General features: G+C 34.3%; 1 protein-coding gene across 6 annotated transcripts in view; it reads right to left on the reverse strand.

Moving 5' to 3' along the window:
- C3H2orf88 (chromosome 3 C2orf88 homolog) overlaps positions 1 to 18,659 on the reverse strand; it is a 56,486-nt gene extending 37,827 nt beyond the window's left edge. For 2 of the 6 annotated variants that reach the window (XR_004233067.1, XM_012544882.3), the window contains exons 1-2: positions 18,270 to 18,659; positions 14,101 to 14,167 (exon numbers count right to left, since the gene is read on the reverse strand). The gene's annotated coding sequence lies outside the window, so the exon portion shown is untranslated. Of the gene's footprint in view, positions 1 to 10,085; positions 10,149 to 11,632; positions 11,677 to 14,100; positions 14,168 to 18,269 lie in introns of all 6 variants that reach the window. The other 4 variants (XM_031960311.1, XM_031960309.1, XM_031960308.1 and 1 more) reach the window with 4 other exon arrangements.
- Positions 18,660 to 20,250: the final 1,591 nt, after the last annotated feature.

Raw genomic sequence — 20,250 nt, forward strand, 5'->3', positions numbered from 1 at the left:
GTTATGAGTGATGAGGAAAAGAGGTCCTGCTCTCCATAATGATTTCTTCTTTCAAAGGGAGGTGGTATATTTCAAACTTGTATGAATGCATGGAGACAGAAGAATGTCAAGGTTAGGAAATTACTAGTAAATCATTCCTTTTGGCCAGAATAAAAAAGCATGTGAAGGGGAGTAACGTGAAATAAAACTGGGAAACAGTGTAGGAAGGGCTTTAGATACCAGTCCCAGAGGCTTCTCGAAACAATAAGGAAATTTTTGGAGCAGAAAATGAAATTAGACCTGTCCCTCAGGAAGGTTATTTTATTACCTTTGTGTAGGATAAGTTTAGAGAAAAGAGAGATTGGAATTATGGAGAACAAGTAGGAAGTTAATCCAGGAGAAGCAATGAGGCTTTCATTAAGGTGGTAGCTGTGTGAGTGGAGAGGAAACATCATGAAGGTAGAAACTTTAAGATTTAACAATAAATTGGATATGTATGTGTAAAATGTGTGAGTAGAATTGAGTATAATAATGATAGCATTTATCTAGCACTTTAAGGTTTGCACTTTACAAAATCTCTTATCCAAGAAACAGTATTGAGAAGTAGGTGCTATTATTATCTCCAATCTAAAGAAGCTGAAACTGGTAGATTAAGTTTCTCAGGGACACACACAGCTAATTAAGTGTTTAAGGTAGAATTTGAACTCAGGTCCTCCTAACTCCAAGCTTTGTGCTCCCTATTCATAGTTTTACCTAACTGATTTTGAGGTGTAAGCCTTAGTGACTATAAAAACAGTAAATATAGGTTAAATAATAATATGTAATAATAGGTTAAAGGTTACAGAGGCTTAAACTATGATGGTGGTCCTTTGAGTGGAATAATGTTGTAGAAGCAGAATTTTCAAGTCTTAATAATTAATTAGTTATGTGGGAGATAATGGAGAGAAGAGTCAAGTATGACTCCAAGATTCCAAATTGAATGACTGAGATGACTTGGGTTTCGTTTCTTCAACAGATACAGTAGAGGTTGGAGGAGGAAGGGTTATTTTGAGGAGGAAGGAGAAGATAAGTCCTATTACATACATGTTTCATTTGAGATGCTTATGGGAGATCCAAGTGAAGATACCCAGAAGACACTCGGTGATGTAAGAGAGAGGTTATAGCATTGGGAAATGATCTACATAAAGAAGGATGAAATAAAGAAGAGTATAGAAAGAGAAGAGAAAGTCCCAGGACAGAGTTTTAGGGGACACCCATATCTAGAATTCAGAAAATGACTATGGATCCATCAGAAGGAATAATAAGTTAGGTAGGAAGAGAACCAAGTTCAGTGTCATGAAAGTGAAATCTATTTGCTGTGTCACCTTTCTAGAAAAAAGTGCTTACTGGTGAGTTTAAGCTATCATACTATATGTTATCACAGAAAGGAGGAGAGGGTATTCTTTTTGAAGGGCAGTGTGGAGACTGTAGATTTCAGAAGAGAGGTAGAGGTAATAGGGAGCCACTGATTGGTCTTCATCTGATAAATAAAAATAATGTTTGAAAAAGATGCATCTAGCTATTATGTGAATAATAAATGGGAATGGAGGAGCCTAAAAGTAGAAAGACTGAGTAGTTGCATTAATAACCCAAATGCAAGATAAGAATGGCTTAGATAAAGTTAGTGAGTCTGAAAATTAAGAAGGATTGGTATAAAATATGTTTTACAGATCGTTATTCTCTTTCATAGCCTTTTTAATAGCCTATCTAAACTATTCTCTTTTTTAAGCTTTTCCTGTGTTTTCTTGGTGGTTTTCTTGTTGGCTACTCTCTCTGTCTTTTTCAGTGATTTATAACTCTTGAGATTTATAATGGCACCACCAATACATTTAGTGTGATGATTTCAAGTAAATGGAAAATTGATTTTGGTACAAAAATGATAGACAAAGTACCTATTAATTATGTATATGTAGTTCATGAAAAAGAGAGGGACAGTCAGTTTCCATTGAATATATTCCTACAAATTGTCCCATCCCCCTCCATCTCTTGCTAGTCACTTCCTCTGTTTATGATACCATTGCATTCCTACTCTCCCCCACATTCTTTCCCCAATCAATATAGCTGGCAAAAAGGACAAGAGAAAGCAGGTCAGCTATGAGGAAAGAAACTCCTGAAGCATGCTTTTAACTTTATTAGGCCTATGGTATTTACCCACTGAACCGCACTATTCCCATCTCTATGCTCCAGTTTCCCAGGCAGTCTCTCTAACATCAATCCATTAATTAATTTCCACCTTTGCCCCTTCACCTTATCTTTACCCTGCCCCCTTTCTAGTCCTTGTTTTAGTTTAACAACTCAAAGGCAATCTTCATACCATATGACCACATGTGTGTTAAGTATCAGATTATCAAAGTGAGGATGAGGTTGAAAAGGGGCATTGGGGCCAATTATATAGATCCCTGAACATAATTTAACAAATATTTATCAACTACTTACTATGTGCAAGACACTATCCTGGGTGCTGCTGATACAAAAACAAAAAAATGATGGAGTACAACAATATGGAGGCAGCTAGGTGGTACAACAAAGTGGTGGACATAGAGTCAAAAAGACTTGAATTCAAATGTAACCTCAGAGTTTTAGCTATGTAACTTTGAGCAAGTCACTTAATCCTGTTTGCCTCAGTTTCCTGTTCTATAAAATAATCTAGAGAAGGAAATGGCAAAACACTCCAGTACCTTTACCGAGGAAACCCCAAATAGGGTTGTCACAAAGAGTTGGACATGACTGAAATGACAGAATGATACCATAACCACCACTATATGTAAAAAGATATGTAAATATAGGATAAGAATATATTTTTAAAAAATTCATTCTATTTCAGTAGATAATAGACTTAACTTTGGATCATGTCTGTATTTCTGGTTCATACCTCCAATTCCAACTTCAATAAATAAATGGTTTGCCTTTTTAAAAATCCTTTAGTCTTGCATTCCAGAAATATTTTTTTAATAACAGAACACCAAGTTCTGATTTATAATTAATTTAAAGGTATTTACCAGGGAAGATTAAGTGAATAATTAACCAAAGTGATCATAGTAACATCTCATTAATTCACAGTTCAAAATTCCAGTAACATCAACCAGCCAAAACAGAGACCTGGATTCAAAAGCAAGTGAAAAAAGCCTCCAAAATATGTCACAAAGGCCCCAGTACTAAAGCTAGCTAGTCCCTTAGACTCTAACTCATATCTTTAATGATTACTAAAGAATAATTCTTAGTTTTAGCTTTTAGCCTCATAGCCCTGTTCTGTAGCTAGGAATTTTAGCAACAAATCTAGTGATCTCACAGTTGGCTCCCCATGGCACCCTGGTCTACTTTAATTAGATGTGGTTGTGCTGATACAATGATGTGTGTATGTGTATATGTGTGTGTGTGTGTGTGTGTGTGTGTGTGAAGGTAGGACTCAGGAGAGGGGTCTGATGGTGAAAATAACACTGTTGGGGCATGTATCCATGTGGGGAAGAAGTACTTCAGTGTGAGCTAAATCTTGAAGAAAGCTTTGCTATCGTATACTTAATGAACTGAGGTCTTAAGTCCCACAGACAAAATAGACTCCCAAATCTAAGCACAAATCAACAAGTTATCAGCTTTAGTGAATGATGCTCATATGAATTCATAAACCAAATGGATGGAGTTCCAATCTTCTTGGATCTTGGACCAATTTCCTTCTAGAAGCATCAGCTACTGATTCAATGAGAGAGTAAATGACTGCTAACGTCCTTTTCGGTTTTAAAAGTCTATGATTCACAATAACCTGTCCAACAATAAGATATGGGAAGAGGGGAAAGTAAAGAGAATAAGCATTTATATAATAGCTGCTATTTGGCAACTAGATGGCAGAATGGATAGCGAGAAGATTTGAGTTCAGATTCGATCTCAGACATTTACTAGCTATGTGACACTGAACCATCATTTAATCACTTTTGCCTTAGTTTCCTCATGTGGAAAATGAGCTGAAGAAGGAAATAGCAAATTATTCCAGTATCTTTGATCAGAAAACCCCAAATGGAGTCAGACATGGCTTAAATCACTGAGTAATAACAATAACCATGTGGCTGATATTACACTAAGCATTTTTTTGTAACCAGTTATTTCATTTGATTCTCATAACAACCCTACCAGTACATAGTATCCCTATTTTACAGTTGAAAAAACTGAGGTAAATGGATTTTTCCAAAGGCCAAATCAAAATTCATGTTTTCCCAAGTTCAGATTACCCACTGTTTCACTGATCTGGAGAAAGTACTTACTAATGAAGTTAAGATGTCATTCATTATGTCACAAAATTTTAGAACTTCAGACCAGAAAGGAATGTTAGTAGTATATTTAGTCAAACTCAGACCTGCAAAAAGTTTCCTTTTTTCTATAACATACCTGAAAAATGGTTATCCAGTCTGTAATTAAAGATTGCCTGTGAAGGTGACACCCCCTCCACTGCTGCCCTTAAGCTTAGAGATTCAGAGCATATATAAAAAGAGAGCAGGAAAGAGCAGAAGAGCTAGACAGGGAAGGAGTGGGGGAGCAGGGGGAGGAAAAGAGGGGAGGAGAGGAAGCTTGCTATTTTGTAAAGCTGGGCTACAGAGGAAATTACCTAGATTGTAATTTATTGTAGCTTATTTCCTTTCCTTTTCAAGTACAAAAGTGGTTCTATGATCCCAATATGAGGAAGAGACAAATGACAACAACAAAATACTGGAATAGAAATTGGGAAGAGGCAAATAACAAAATACTGGAATAGAAATTTCTAAGAAAGTTCTGTCATTAATGGTACACATCCCTATGTCTCACCAACATCTATCAGGGGTCCTCAAACTACGGCCTGCAGGCCAGATGTAGCAACTAAGTATGTTTATCCCCCTCACCCAGGGTATGAAGTTTCTTTATTTAAAGATCCATAAAACAAAGTTTTTGTTTTTACTATAGTCTGGCCCTCCAACAGTCTGAGGGACAGTGAACTGGTCCCCTATTTAAAAAGTTTGAGGACCCCTGACTACATTCTCACAGTAACTCCTGTATATCAATGATTCCAAAGCATCAAGAAAACATAACAATATGTTCTATATCCTTTCCTAAGGAGCAGATCTGATTATAGCCCACAGACAAAATAGACTCCCAAATCTAAGCACAAATCAACAAGTTATCAGCTTTAGTGAATGATGCTCACATGAATTCATAAACCAAATGGATGGAGTTCCAATCTTCTTGCATCTTGGACCAATTTCCTTCTAGAAGCATCAGCTACTGATTCAATGAGAGAGTTAGAGTAAATGACTGCTAACGTCCTTTTCAGTTTTAAAAGCTTGCTATTTTGTAAAGCTGGGCTACAGAGGAAATTACCTAGATTGTAATTTATTGTAGCTTATTTCCTTTCCTTTTCAAGTACAAAAATGGTTCTATGATCCCAATATGAGGAAGAGACAAATGACAACAACAAAATACTGGAATAGAAATTGGGAAGAGGCAAATAACAACAAAATACTGGAATAGAAATTTCTAAGAAAGTTCTGTCATTTTTCCAAAAGCCAAATCAAAATTCATGTTTTCCCAAGTACAGATTACCCACTGTTTCACTGATCTGGAGAAAGTACTTACTAATGAAGTTAAGATGTCAAAACAAATATTTGTTTCTCAAATGGAAGGGTTAGCATTCAGAGCCCTTTATAATCAGATCTTCTCCTACCTTTCCAATATTCTCATACCTTACTTACATCCCCATATAGTCTTTGGCCCAATGATGGGTATCCTTGCTTTTCTTGCACAAGACCCTCCAAATCTCAGCTCTGGGCATTTTCTCTGGCTATTCCCCTTGCCTAGAATGCTCTATTTCCTCATCTCTTGTGTCTTCTTTCATATCTCAACAAAGATCCCCTATTTGATGAGAAGCTTTTCCCAATCCCCCTTAGTTCTAATGGCTTCCTTCTGTTGATCATCTTCAATTTATTCTGTAATTGCTTTTTTATACATAGTTGTTTGCATTTAACTGTGAATTCCTTGAGAACAGAGACTTCCTTTCTTTGTATATCCAGTGCTTAGCACAGTGTGTACATTGTAGGACTTAATGTTTATGAACTGACTGACCAACTTTTCAAGAAGATTTGAAAGTTTATAGCATATTTTAGAGTTATTTTCATTTTCAAAAAAGTTACAGCACTTGGGAAGTCAATCCTCAGTTGTCTGGAAAATTTAGTCAGCCAAAATGACATTTCCCCAAAATTCCAAATATTTGAGATCTTACTTTCTCTCTCTATTAAGGACACAGTTTGTATTTGTAGGGTGAACAATAATAAAATCTCAGAGCTAAGAGAAACCTCATGCCAAAAAGAATACCCTCTGAATATACCCAGTAAGTAATTTTCCAATCATTCCTTAAATAACTATTATGCTGAGTTAGTTTATTCCATTTCTGCATAATTGATAATATAAATGTTTTTCAAAACTTAATTCTAAATATTCCTATTTGAAGCTTCAGTCTCTCATTCTTTGTTCTGTTCGATTTGATCAAACAGAAAAAAATGCATTTGTTTCTCAAATGGAAGCCTTTTAAATACTCAAGGACCACCCTTATGTCCCCCTTTTGCTTCTCTTCTTCAGGTTAAACATCCCCAGTTCTTCCAATACATCTTTATATAATATAGACTTTAAAAGCCTTTTCAATATTCAAGCTGCCTTCTTCCAGCTAATCAATGTCCTTCCTAAATTGGGACATAAGGAATTGAAAACAAGATTCAGATGTGGTCTGGATTGTTGCGCCTCCTTAGTTTCCATCTTAAGCAACGTTCTTCCATTTTATCAAGAATAAGATCCAGAATATAATTCCCCTTTTTTTGCTTCCTACAACTCCTGAAGAATTAAATTATCATTAAGGAAAGTCAAGAAGTTATTAGCTGCTCTGTTTTTTGGCAGCAAGAACTTCAGCAGATGGCAAGTAATTGAAGTTTCTTCCAAATCTCTCACATAAGATCAGTTGTCCTGATGACATCTTGGCAAGTGATTTAGCAGAATTTTCTAGCTTATGCCTGGATATATAAAGGCTACGGGGCCTTTACCTGAGTAGTAGTAAATATAGTAATGAGAATAAAAATCAATCTTATTCAAATGTTGTTTCTGGAACTTTTTAGTGTTGCTTTATGGTGTTGGTTGGCAAAGAAGGACATTTTCAAAAAAATCTTTTTCTTTACAAATTTCCCTTCTGTACATATTCTAAAATGAGAACATTTCCTCCTAAGAATCCCCATTTTCAACTTACAAAATAGATTAACAACTGATATTTACATAGCATTTTAAGATTTGCAAAGTGTTTTATAAGCTTATCTCATTTGCACCTCCCAGCACCTTGTGAAGTTCTACCCATAAATAAGCTACTTCCAAGATCTGACTCTTAAATTCCCCTCTTACTACGATCCTTTACCCTTCCATTTTCCCTTCTGTATTAGACCTATTCTTTTTTCCTTGACCTCTCCTTTAACACTCCCTTCTCCATGGCTCCCTCTCCCTGGTTACTCTTTCCCTTTTTTGCCTTCCATGGCTTTGCTCTTTCTTTTTCTTCCTACATGATTGTTTGCTTCTTGGTATTCTGCTTTTGATCTTTATCCATTGCCTGCCCCAGTAGCCCAGGTGCCTTCCAGAACTTTTCACAATTTTTCTTTCTACACTTTATTCCTTAGTGATTTCATCAGTTCCAGTGGATTTAAGCATTCACTGTATACAGACAGATGTATAGCGAAAACTCATTTGAACTCTACTCATTCATTATTAACTTCTTCCCTCCTGCATATCTCAAATTTGATATTGGTATCTCAAATTTTACATGTGAAAATAGAACTCATTTTCTTTCCCTTGAAACCTGCCCCTCCAACAAAATTCCTATTTTTTTTTATTTCTGTTGGGGTGCCACCATTCTCCTGGCTACCAGAAAATCATTTTAAATTAAATTATTCCATTAATGTCTCCTTATGCCATTCAATCAATTGCCAACTCTTGTGGACTATATATCTATAACACAGCTCAATCCATTCCTTTTTATCTATGCCTGTAGTCATTACTTTAATTCAGTCCCTTATTACTTCTTGATTGTACTGTTGTAATAGCCTCTTATTTGACCTATATGCTTCTTTCCTCTCCAAACCACCTTTTACACAATTATTTAAGTGAAATAGTTGTGAATTAGGAAGAATTGTGGGCAGATGGGCATTGAGAAAAGCCTCTGAGTTTGGTAGACTTTGGGGTTGAGCAATGCGAACAAAAGCGCTTTTAGATTCTAAAACACTGGATTTGATCAGATCCAGAAATGGCTTGGATGTTACAGCAAATACAAATTTTTTCACAGATTATTCTACCTCAATCTGGTGCACTTCCCTTAACAAGGCATGGCATGTAGTCCAGAAAAATCAACTCTTTTGTCCTTGAGTTCCTAGCTTTACATATATCTACATATATCATTTAATTTCATGTAAGCACCTGTTTCCTCTCTGATTCCCAATCTTAAATCTTGTTTATCAAGAAAATATAATCCAAGACAATGGAGCATTTTATCTAATGGGAATGAATTCTTAAGGAAACTTTTCACAAAACTTTGGCCAAGGAAGAGTTTTATCTACCTGCAAGGTATTCAGGAGCCAAAAGTACAGTAAGAGTGGAAAAATATGGAAACAGAAAAACAAAAATGGCAGAATAGAAGGAAAGAGTACAATCTGGCTCTCTCCTAGAATTACTTCAATAAGGTTCAAGCAAATACACCAGAGTCTGAATAGTATTTGGGAAATCCAAAGTTAAACACAGTGACTAATTTTTTCAGCTCAAGTCTGTATGGGAAGATAGCCCAGAGGGAAAAAAGGAGAAAAGGGAAAGAATTACAAGCTAGAATGACAAGAAGAAAGGCAGCTTCTTTTCTTCTTGATAAGTTGGAAATCCCAAATATCTGTTGTATTTCAGAAGTTTCATCAACCCATGGGGGCAGGGTTGGAGAGCGTGACAACAAAATAAGAAAATGCCAGCTATGGTTCTGAACAATGAGGACTCTGTGCATCCTGAGACTTCTATGGCAGCTATGAAGACTTAGTGGGAATTATGAAAAACAGAGATTTGAGCTCTGACAATCTCGTTGATTAAGTTAGCACCCTGGAGGAAATGAGTGGTCTTATGAATCTAAGAAATAGTTGTGTGATAAAGTAGGGTTGCAGGCTAATCCTCTTTGGAATTGTGATGATAATTTGCCTGATATAGAACAAGACTTCTGAAACTTTTGTAACTTGTGACCCCTCTTTACCTGAGAAATTTTTACAAGATCCTGGGTATATAGATATATAAAATAGGTATTCAAATCAAATACTTACTGATAATAAATCATAATTTTGTGACCCCCATATTCAGTTATGAGATCCCATACAGGGTTACAAAAAATGGAGTTGTCATCAAAAGAAAGTGAAGTATTTTTGAAGACAAGTCAAATCAAAAAGCAATAATTAATCATCTTCTTTGTCCCAGGCACTGTGCTAAGCACTGGGGATACAAAGATGAACAACAACAAAAAAAAAATTGTCTTCGTTTTCAAGGAACTCAGTGAAATGGTGGATACAACACTCAAACAATTATGCACAAGATATACATATATATATATATATATATATATATATATATATATATATACACACACAAGATAAATAGGAGATAACCAATAGAGGCAAAGCACTAGCAATAGATTTATTATTATATTGTTTATTATAAGGTATTATTATAAGGTAAGATTTTTTTTTCTGGCAGGAAGGAAGCCAAAGAAGCAGATGAAGGGTGAGACAATTCCAGGTATTTTAGACAACCAGAAAAAAAATGCACAGATACAGAAGATGGAGTATTATGGATGAGAAAAATTAAAGAGGCCATGGTCATTTGACTGGAGCACACAGGAAAGAGTAAAAGTGTAAGAAAATTGGAAAGGCAGGAAAGAACCAGGTTATTAAAGCTTTTAAAAGCCAAACAGAGGATTTTATATTTGATCTTAGAGGCAATAAGGAAGCACTGGAATTTATTGAATTGGGGGATAGAGTAGGGTGGTGATATAATCAGACCTGCCTTTTAGAAGATCAGTTTGACAGTTGAATCTCTAGAGGATGGGCTGGAGTAGGGAGAGACTGAAAACAGATAAAAAATAGCATCAGCATACTTCCTGGAAATGCTTTGGCACAGATAGCTTCAACCATTAAAATGATCAAAAGTAGACAAAATAGACTGAAGATATTTTTAATAAAATTGGAAACAAATGTTGAAATATCAAATTAAATATTGATTAATTTTTAATTAATAAAAGTTTCTCCCTTCTATCTTTTTTCCCATTAGAAAGACAACAACAATAGCAATAACAACAAATCTGAATGGTGGGAAAGAGTCAGACTATACTTTTTCCTCCTATTTCACCATTTTTATTTGTCTGTTTCCATATTTTTCCATTCTTATTTTACTGCTGGCTCCTGAATACTTTGTAGGTGGATAAAACCCTTCCTTGACCAAAGCTTTGTGATAAATGTTAATATTGCTTTTTTTTCCCTCCAGTGCTAGTTTGAGGTCCAAGTTATATAAGGTATTCCAAAAGTCTTCATGCATTTTTAATAGTTTAAAATTGCATTTAGAATTTTGGGATACTCCATACATCAATTAAGGATCAATTGTAAGAAATAACCTTTATTTATAAATCCAGATTATATGAAATAAGAATGAAAACTGAGAAGTTATTTAAATCTGACGAGGAAAAAAATGGAAGAACCTGAAGTCACAAGATAAATTCCAAAAGTTCTACTTAAGAATGAAAGAGAAGATTAAACTAGTGCTGATGTCTCAAATGATTTTGAAAAAAAGATAGACATACTTTTGACTAGAATTTCTTTTTTAAATTAAATATTAATTGATTGATTAATTTTTAATTAACAAAAACTTCTCCCTCCTAGATTCTTTCCCATTAGAAAGACAATAGCAGTAGCAACAAATCTGAAACTCAACAAATATGGATAATCAACCAAAAGAAATTCTCAGTCATGTCCAAAAAAAAAAAAAAGTTTTTTTTTTTTTTTTTTTTTTATCAATTCTGACTCCAATACCTCTCTGCTTTGATTGGAATGATAGAGGGGAAGAGAGAAAGAGATAGATAGATGATAAGATAGATAGAGACAGACAGAAGAGAGAGGGAGGGAAAGAGAGAGGGAGAGAAAGAGACAGATAGATATAGAAAGAGAGGAGAAATGGAGGAAGAGAGAGAGAGAGAATGGGAGAGAGAAATAGACAGACAGAGAAAGAGAAGGAGAAAAAGAGACAGAGAAAGAAAGGTGAGAGGGAGAGGGAGAGAGAGACAGAGAGAGACAGAAAAAGAGAGAGACAGACAGAGACAGAGACAGACAGACAGGCAGAAAGAAAGAGACAAATAGAGGGGAAAAAAGGAGAGACAGAGACAGAGACAGAGACAGAGAGACAGAGAGAGAGATCTTTTTTAGTTTGATGGCATGCATCTAACAAAGAAACCACATAAATGAAAACAGGTGATACATAATAGATGGTATATGTTTTAAATATCATGAACAAATATAGTCTTCCACAATATTTGACAGAGTGCAAAATATATCATTACCTGCACAGAAAAGTATGTTCTCTGCTTCTTGCCACAATAAGGACCTTAGAGGGTGAAACATAGGGCTATCTCAGTACCTAGTCATTATGCACAGTAGCAAATCTTGTATCATTGCCCATTGCCCAATTTAAAGAAATGAAAAAGAAGTAGAGTGGAATATAGAAAAATATCTATACATATAACTATATAACAGAAATTCTTGATAATTTTAATTAATACAACAATAATCTTATTTGATCTTTATGCCTATCCTGTTGGAAAGGCTTCATTTTGAAAATGAAGAAAATGAGCAACAGGATAGTTAAGATAGAGTCAGTAAATGTCTGAGGCAGGCTGCCAAAGACCCAGGGGCCAGACATTCAGACATCTACTATGCCCCCTAGCTGTCTCTGTCCCCAACTAAAAGCAAAAGCTGCAAGTTCAAGGTGATAGAAGGAGCTGAAGAATGAGATAAACAATTCAATATCAATCTATGCTCTAATAAATATATAGAGCAAAAAACAAAAACAAAAATATTAGAGAATTCCCTAAGAAAGAAAAGTGGGAACTTTCTGAGTGGTTAAAGAAGTTCTCAAGAGTAAAAATAGATGTTGGATTAAACATGAAACAAAAAGCTTGTGTAGTTTGAATGTAATAAAAACAGTATAATTACATAAGGTAAGTTACTGAAATTTTGTTTTTTCCTGCAAAACTAGAAAGCAACAGGGCTAGAAGAAATCTTTAATCATTGGCTCAAATGCTTCCTAGTAGTACATAGATTATTAGCAAACCTGCTTTGTCTCATGTGAGCCTCATTCATCTTTCTAAACAGAAGGTAACACATATTTGTTACCAAAATATGGTAAATTGGTGACACTTCTGAATATAGACCCATTATATTTTTATATGCTTTATACAAACATTCATAGTTTGTAGTATTTATAAAACCTATAAACACAGGAAAACAGTATATTGGCTGAAAAATAAAAAAAAATTGATCAGAAAGAGGTATATATAAAGTAATTATAACTGATTCAATCATTTTTAATTAGTCACTATAAAACATCATAATATTTACACTACCTTTTTTAATATCCCAAAGCTTTTGCCTAATTTCCTCACTGATGGCTTAGTCATATGCTGCAAATATATAAAATACTGGAGATACAAGCATAGTGGGAATGCTAGAGTGATTGTGTCCCTAGGGAAATCTGCTCACTATTTAAAACACACCACAACATAACAGTGTCAGTATAAAACAGAAATCTGCAAAATATGACCTTAGGTCACATGTGGACTACTACCTATTTTATATGCCCACAAGGTATGAATAATTATTACACACAAAAATAAAATTTTATTGAATTTTAAAATGTAAAAACCACTCTCATCTGTTAATTGTACAAAAATAGGTAGTGGCTAACACCTGGCTGTTGGACCATGGTTAGCTAATTCATGAAATATAAAACATGGCATCTACCAGGGAGAGTTTAAATCTGCTAAAGGTTTGCCTAGACTGTGCCTATGTCTCCCCTTAACACCTTATCATCTCTCCTGTGCCTATGTCTCCCCTTAACACCTTATCATCTCTCCTGAGTAGAACTAAGTATGACTTGCAAGATAAAGAAAGAGTCTTACCAAAATATTACATTAACCACTTCATATACATATTGCATCTAATTAAAATTCTACTGAAAAGCATATTAAACAATTTGCCACCTCATTTCGCAAGAACTTTTCCAATGTTGTGTCTCTAAAATGACATTTGGGCTTATAAATCTTAATGTGTACCAAAGAATAATTTGCTTTTGAATTTGGAGAGCAAGTTGAACCAAGAGATAAAGGTAATATTTATAAATAATTTGTTCTTCTCTAGACAAGCTTCCACAGCTGAGGCTGTGGGTATTAAAAGGCTACCTGAAGTCATAACTTAATGGAAGAACACATTAAAGCAATTAACATCTATGATATACTAGTTGAAAGGTATAATTTGATATGGCAAAGTGGCTGACAATTGGGACCTGGCCAGACTTGTTAAGAAACACAAGGTTTAACACTATAAGGCAGCTACAGAAAAATGACCAAATCCTCCTCATCAATGAAGAGGATAACATCTCAAAGCCCATGATGAACCAATGGAAAATTAGATATTTTATGTCACAAAGCAATAGCAAGACTTAGGTGTAGGCCACTGAATTTATTGAATGTAACTAAAAGTGATTTATTTATCTTTGAACAAAACCTACATAATGGTTAAGACCCAACGATGGAATCTAGAGGCATTTTAAAAGTGACATCCACGAGAAATTAACCAATAATATGGCAACAAAGAAACATTGAACAAATTATGAGAGTGATACAAAATTAGATCATTGCGGTCAGATGTATACAGAAAGGTAATAAAGGAGCTCTTACTGATACAAATCATACAGTGATATAGAAGAAACTATGCAATATATCATTGCTGGTAATAAAAATTCAGCACCTACCAGACACCTAGGAAGACATGATCAGGCATCTACAATCATACACCAGAAGCTCTTCATCCTCTAAAAACTAGCAGATGAAAAATTCTTGTAAGATAAATGCAGATTTGATAAAAGCCTTAAGAATTCAGTAAATAAATTATACAGGTGACAGAAGATCATTACAAATGAAATGATTTCTACCAAGATAATAACAACAACAATATTGATAATTATCAATTACATAGAGTTTATTAGGTGCCGTACATTATGCTAAGCATTGTACAATTATTTTCTTATTTGACCCTCACAATAAGCCTGGGATATAGGTGCTATGATCTATATATGTGCTATTTCACAGCTGGGAAAATGGAAGCAAACTGGGTTGTGACTTGCCCAGGGTAGCACAGCTATTAAATGTCTGAGTTCACATTTGAACTCAGATCCTGGACTTCAAGTCAGCTGCTCTATTCACTGTGACCCAGTTGCAAATGTAACACTGGTCCATAAAAATGTACTTTATTTTCATGGTTTAGTGGATAGAGTGACGGACTTGGAGTCAGGAGGACTTTAATTCAAATCTTGCCTCAGATACTTACTAGCATCTGTGTAGCCCTGAGCAAATGACTTAATTTCTGTTTGCCTCAGTTTCCTCATTTGTAAAATGTGCATAATAATAATAATACCTATCCCTCAGAGTTGTTGAGAATGAAATGAGATGATGTTTGCAAAGCACTTTGCAAATCTTAAGTGTTATATAAATGTCTGCTATTGTTAATTAAGGACTATAGTTTTAAACATATATTGTTATGCCAGCTACTCATAATCTTAACGTTAACATGAAATGAAATTTTAACATATAGAGATCTTGTGGAAGAAATTTAAACCGTATTGGGAAGAGAATGAGAGGAATGTCATCCACAGGACTAAATATACAATACAATAGCAGTATAATGCTCATCTCTCAAAATGTTGGATGGGGATTTTGAAACTCATTAAAAATATGAAAAGCACAAGATAGAAAGAATTGTGAGAAGATAATGTCGCATTAGGACGTGGAGGAGCCTATCCCCACACCCTACAAACATCTCAACAGTAAATGTAATAATTAAGAAAGTCAAAGAGAAAACAGCTAAAAAATCCTTTATCCAGTCCCAGATCACATACTGTCAGAATTTTTACAGATGCCTGAGTAAAGACTGAAAAGAAAAGCTTGTAAACATTGGAGAAGAGCATAAGATAGCAACAGAAGACAATTTAAGAAGCTGGGCTGTAATAGACTGATACAAGGCTGAGAAGCCCATCCAGAGAAAGAAGCTCCATAATGAATCCAAGTAGAGTCTCTGAGAAAATAATGACTTAGTTATAAGGAGAAAGGTACATGGAAAGAATAAATGGGAAGATAGAAAATATAGTATTAAATGAAATGAAGAGAAGAAGGGCAAGGAGAATTAAAATATTAGGACAGTTGACCATTATGTTAGACTATGCCTGAGCACTAAATTCCCTAAAAAATTTAATGGGCCAAATAGAAAGCAATAATCCTGTGACAACAAGAAGCTTTGGGATAATCAACATCTGACTTAATGAGAAAACAAAAATTGTTGATTCTATTTGATATCATTGCTGACATTTTAAATGCCTAAATCATATTGTTTTTGTCTTTGAATTAAGTTCAAAAGTTTATGAGTTTAGTTGTCTTCTCTGAGTTAAAGTTATTTCCCTTAAAAAATGGGAAAGATCACTAATCAATGCCTTGAATGCCTTGTTTAATAGTCTTTTATCTTGGTAGAATAAAAAGTAACTGTGTGATTTATAGGAAGAATATAGACACAGGGAAAACTTGTCCATTGTCAAATTATGTTCTAGTCCCAAGGAAATTCCTATGTTAGCTGTTCTAAGGTGTATAATTATAATCATTAAAAAGTGTGTAAGCAAATTAATCATCTTTATATTAAAATGTTTGAGCTGCCCTGAGCCAAAAACTTGTTTCAGTAAAAGGGCATTGACCATTTACAATATGACTATCCTGTTTGCACCATGTATGAATAAAAAGAACCATCAGTAGCTGAATCTTGTACCTCGGTCTCAGACCATATCAAGTGGATTGTAGATCACAACCTTTGTTTCTTTTAATGAAGGTTGATTTCTTTGCTTTGAGAGGCTTCCTAGATTCTTTCTTATACCTATGAGTCACTTTAATTAAAAAAAAACTGTTATCTCTAGACCACTAGTAGTACTTGCAAATTAGATTTATTATTTATTATTCTTGCAGGGGAACTCAATCAAGCAAGATGGAAGAAGGGGTTGTTACTACTCCTGTTTCCAGCTAATCATATTATTCCCCACACCTGCTTCTGATTTTGCAACTAATTGCATTTTCTTCCCCATCTTTGATGATGCTTTCTATTTTTTTGCATGCTTCCCCTTCTGTCTATAAGAATGATCTGTCAGCCCTCATTCAAAGTTTTAGCTTTTTCAGAAGACCCTGAGACCCTGCTTACCAGCAAATTCATGCTTTGCTAATAAATTGACTACTCAGAACTAGTGCCTCAGTTTAATTTCTATCACAACATTACTCATTAGATGACTTAGATATGAAAATAATAGTTAGCATTTATATGACACTTACTACATAGTACACTTTACAAATATTCTCATCTCACAATAATCCTGAGAGGTAGGTGCTGATATTATTCCCATTTTACAGTTGAGAAAACTGAGGCAAATAGAAGTTAAGACCCTTGCCCAGGGTGCCCAGTTATAAAGTATAAAGTATCTGAATTTGGATTTGAATTCAGGTCCTCCTGACTCCAGGCTAGCATTCTAGGTTACATAAATTAGAGGAATAAGAAAGAAAACAATTTTGATTACATGGGATTTTAAAAACTCAAACAAAACCAACACAATTAAAATTACAAGACAAACAATTAATTGGGGAACATGTAGTTTTAAGAATGTTTTACTCATATTAAAAGAGAATGAGAGAACTTCCATAAAATTAAAATCAATTCCTTTTTTAAGTGCACCAACTATAGTTTAAAAGTGTTGAACTTTACAAAGTATAAAGGATAGGTTCATCATAACGAAAACATATGGGAAATATCAAAACATGCATATTTTGCTGACCATCACATACTTTGTGTCAGAACTAGGCAAACTCCAGAATTTTGACTCTGTATTCAAGATGATATAATCACACATGTTTTGATCCTGTCTGTTATTTACATATGAAAATGCAAAGGATCTGTGATTTTTTCACTGTGGGAAACTGTTAATGTGACAATTTCTTTCACTAAACTCCTATGACTTGGGAGTTACCCCTAAGGAGCAGCCAGAGGCATAAGGAGCTTGTGACTTATTTAGGGTCACATGTATTGCCTAGGAAATATTAGAGGTATAATTTGAACCCATCTTCCAAGTCTACCATTCTATCCACTATGCTACATTGACCCTACATATATAAATGGATATGTGCACATATTTATATTTACATATACATGCTAATATTTAACATGATATAACCATAGAAAAATTATGCTTTATTTTTTCAGGGAAAAAAATGGGATTGATGCCAACTGGTATCAGAAAGTACTGTCCATCACATTCACCAAAGTTCTTAAGTGCCATTTTTTCTTGTTGGATACTAACTCCACAATTAACCACAATAGAGCTTTTCTGTTTCAGTTTTTTACTCTGGCATGTTGCCTGCATTCTTTCCTCCAGAAACTTTTGTTTTACTGCTGTCAGCACTGGTGTCTCTGTGTGTGTGTGTGTGTGTGTGTGTGCAGGCATTGCAGGCATAGGTCAAGGCATTGGAACTATAAAGGAAAAGAAGGGAGGAGGAGAATATAGGTCAGGAATAGAGATGGATGGAGACACAACATATACTTTTAAGTTAGAGCTAAAAGGTATTGTTGTATTATTCTACTAGTGTGATATACTACACTGGGTCTTGAAGTATTAGAACATTGGTGATTTTTTTTTGAGAGTGTGCTTTCCAGCTTGAAAAAGAGGGATATACATATTAGATTTTTAAAACATTAAACCACTGTATTTTATGTAATTAGAAATATTTAGTTATGGTACACTCATAGCTAGGAGCAAAAAGTAAAAAAAAAAATTCTCCTACTTTATTGTGTCAATGAAAGGTAAAGAATTTAATATCTAACAGTTCTTAAAAGATATTTTACCTTATAAAATGGGACCCAAATAATCCAAAGAAGATATCCTGTATGGGTTGTTCAACTGAAGATGAAAGCCTACTGTGAGACATTTGCAGCAGTTGGCTCTCTGCCACCTTTTGCCTAGAAACAGTTGCTAGGCAGGATCAGATTTGCTCACAAATGCATTTTCACTCAATGATAGGTGTTATGATAATGTTTTTTCCACCATTCAGCCAATTTTTCTTTTCTAGTCTAGTTTAAAGAAAAGAGATGTCTTTGTCAGCATCAAAGGATATTTACTCAGAGCTCTCATGAACACTGCATTGTGTTCAGCTATTTCCCTACCAGAGAGGTGATGATTCTTGATTCTTACAAGCTCATGACTATTTTGGTAAAGTTTTAACCCAATAAATCTTTTCTCATGCTGAGTATGTATTGCTTAGAGGTCAGAACAGTGGCTATAAGACTCATTTTCTATTCCTAGTTGCTGACACATAAAGGTCCATTGTTGTATGTCATTTTTAAGTGTCTTTTGTGTTAATATATGATAAACATTATAATATAGAATAAATCTTTAGAGTATTTGAAAAGAGCTAAAGGATGCCTTCATTCCTTATTTGAAGACTTCTTATTTTTTTCTTCTAGTATCCACCTCAAAGTTGATGTTATAAACCATTAGTCATTTCTTCATCATACAATGGACAGGAAGGAATCCTATATTACTCTAACTTTGGGAAAATTAAATTATGAATATTTGTATCCATGCTCCTTGATTTGGTAAACTATAAGAACTAAAAGATGGGATAAAGAAATGTATGGCTCTGTTCTACATTGAGAATTTTAAACGGTTTACTGAGTATCCTCTGTGTGTATAATCACCTCAAGTTTCAAAAACAAACTTTTCTCTTGGAGACAGTCTTCTCAGATTCCCTCTTTTTGTCAATTCAACAAATCTAATCCAACAAATATTTATTAAATGCCTATTCTGTTTAAGACATTGCACTGTAGAAACAAATAACAACAAAATTTTTGTTTTCAAACAGTCTACATCTCATTTTGGGCCAAAACATGTAAACAAATAATTTGATACAAGATCATTTGAGGACAGGTAATGCAGTAATAGAGTGCCAAAGCTGGCATTAGGGAAACCTGAGTTCAGATATGGTCTCAGATACTTAATAGCTGTGACAATTCCTGGACAAGTCACTTAATCCTGTTTGTCTCCATTTTTTAAGCTGTAAAAATGATCTGGAAAAGGAAATGCCAAACCACTCTAGTATCTTTACTAAGAAAACTCCAAATGAGGTCTTGAAGAGTTGGAGATGACTGAAAGTGATGATAAAAGAACAACAATCATGATAGTTTAAATTGTCTCTATGAAAAATGCACATACTTTTTATCAGTTATTTTTTTTTGCTTCAAAATTAGGTAATTTAATTACAAATCATGGAATCACATGACTTTCCTAGACATATATCCAAAGCATTTTATTTTTGTTAAAGCATATTCTATGAAATTTCTATTTCTGCCTCTGAAAGAAAAGTCTTTTTATTTTAAAAATATGTTTTTCCCACAACAACATATTAAAACAAAATTTAAATATATTTTTTAAAGTTTTGAGCTTTAAATTCTATCTCTTCTTCTTTCCCCTCCCCAGCCTTGAGATGGTAAGCAATCAGATATATGTTATACATGTTTAGTCATGTGAAACATCCCTATATAGTCATTTTGTTTAAGAAGACTCAAAAGAAAAAGTGGAAAAATTGCATGCTTCACAGTCTGTATTTTCCTGGAAGTGGATAGTATGTTTCTTCATGAGTTCTTTGGGATTGTCTTAGATCATTGTATTCCTGAGAATAGCTAAATCATTCATAGCTCTTTATCGAACAATATCGTTGCCAATGTGTATAATATTCTCCTGGTTCTGTTCACTTCACTTTGCATCATTTCTAGGTTTTTCTTTAGTCATTCTGCTTGTCATTTCTTATAACACAATAATATTCAATTA

Source organism: Sarcophilus harrisii, chromosome 3 (genome assembly GCF_902635505.1).
Source record: "Sarcophilus harrisii chromosome 3, mSarHar1.11, whole genome shotgun sequence".
NCBI classification, from domain to species: Eukaryota; Metazoa; Chordata; class Mammalia; order Dasyuromorphia; family Dasyuridae; genus Sarcophilus; species Sarcophilus harrisii.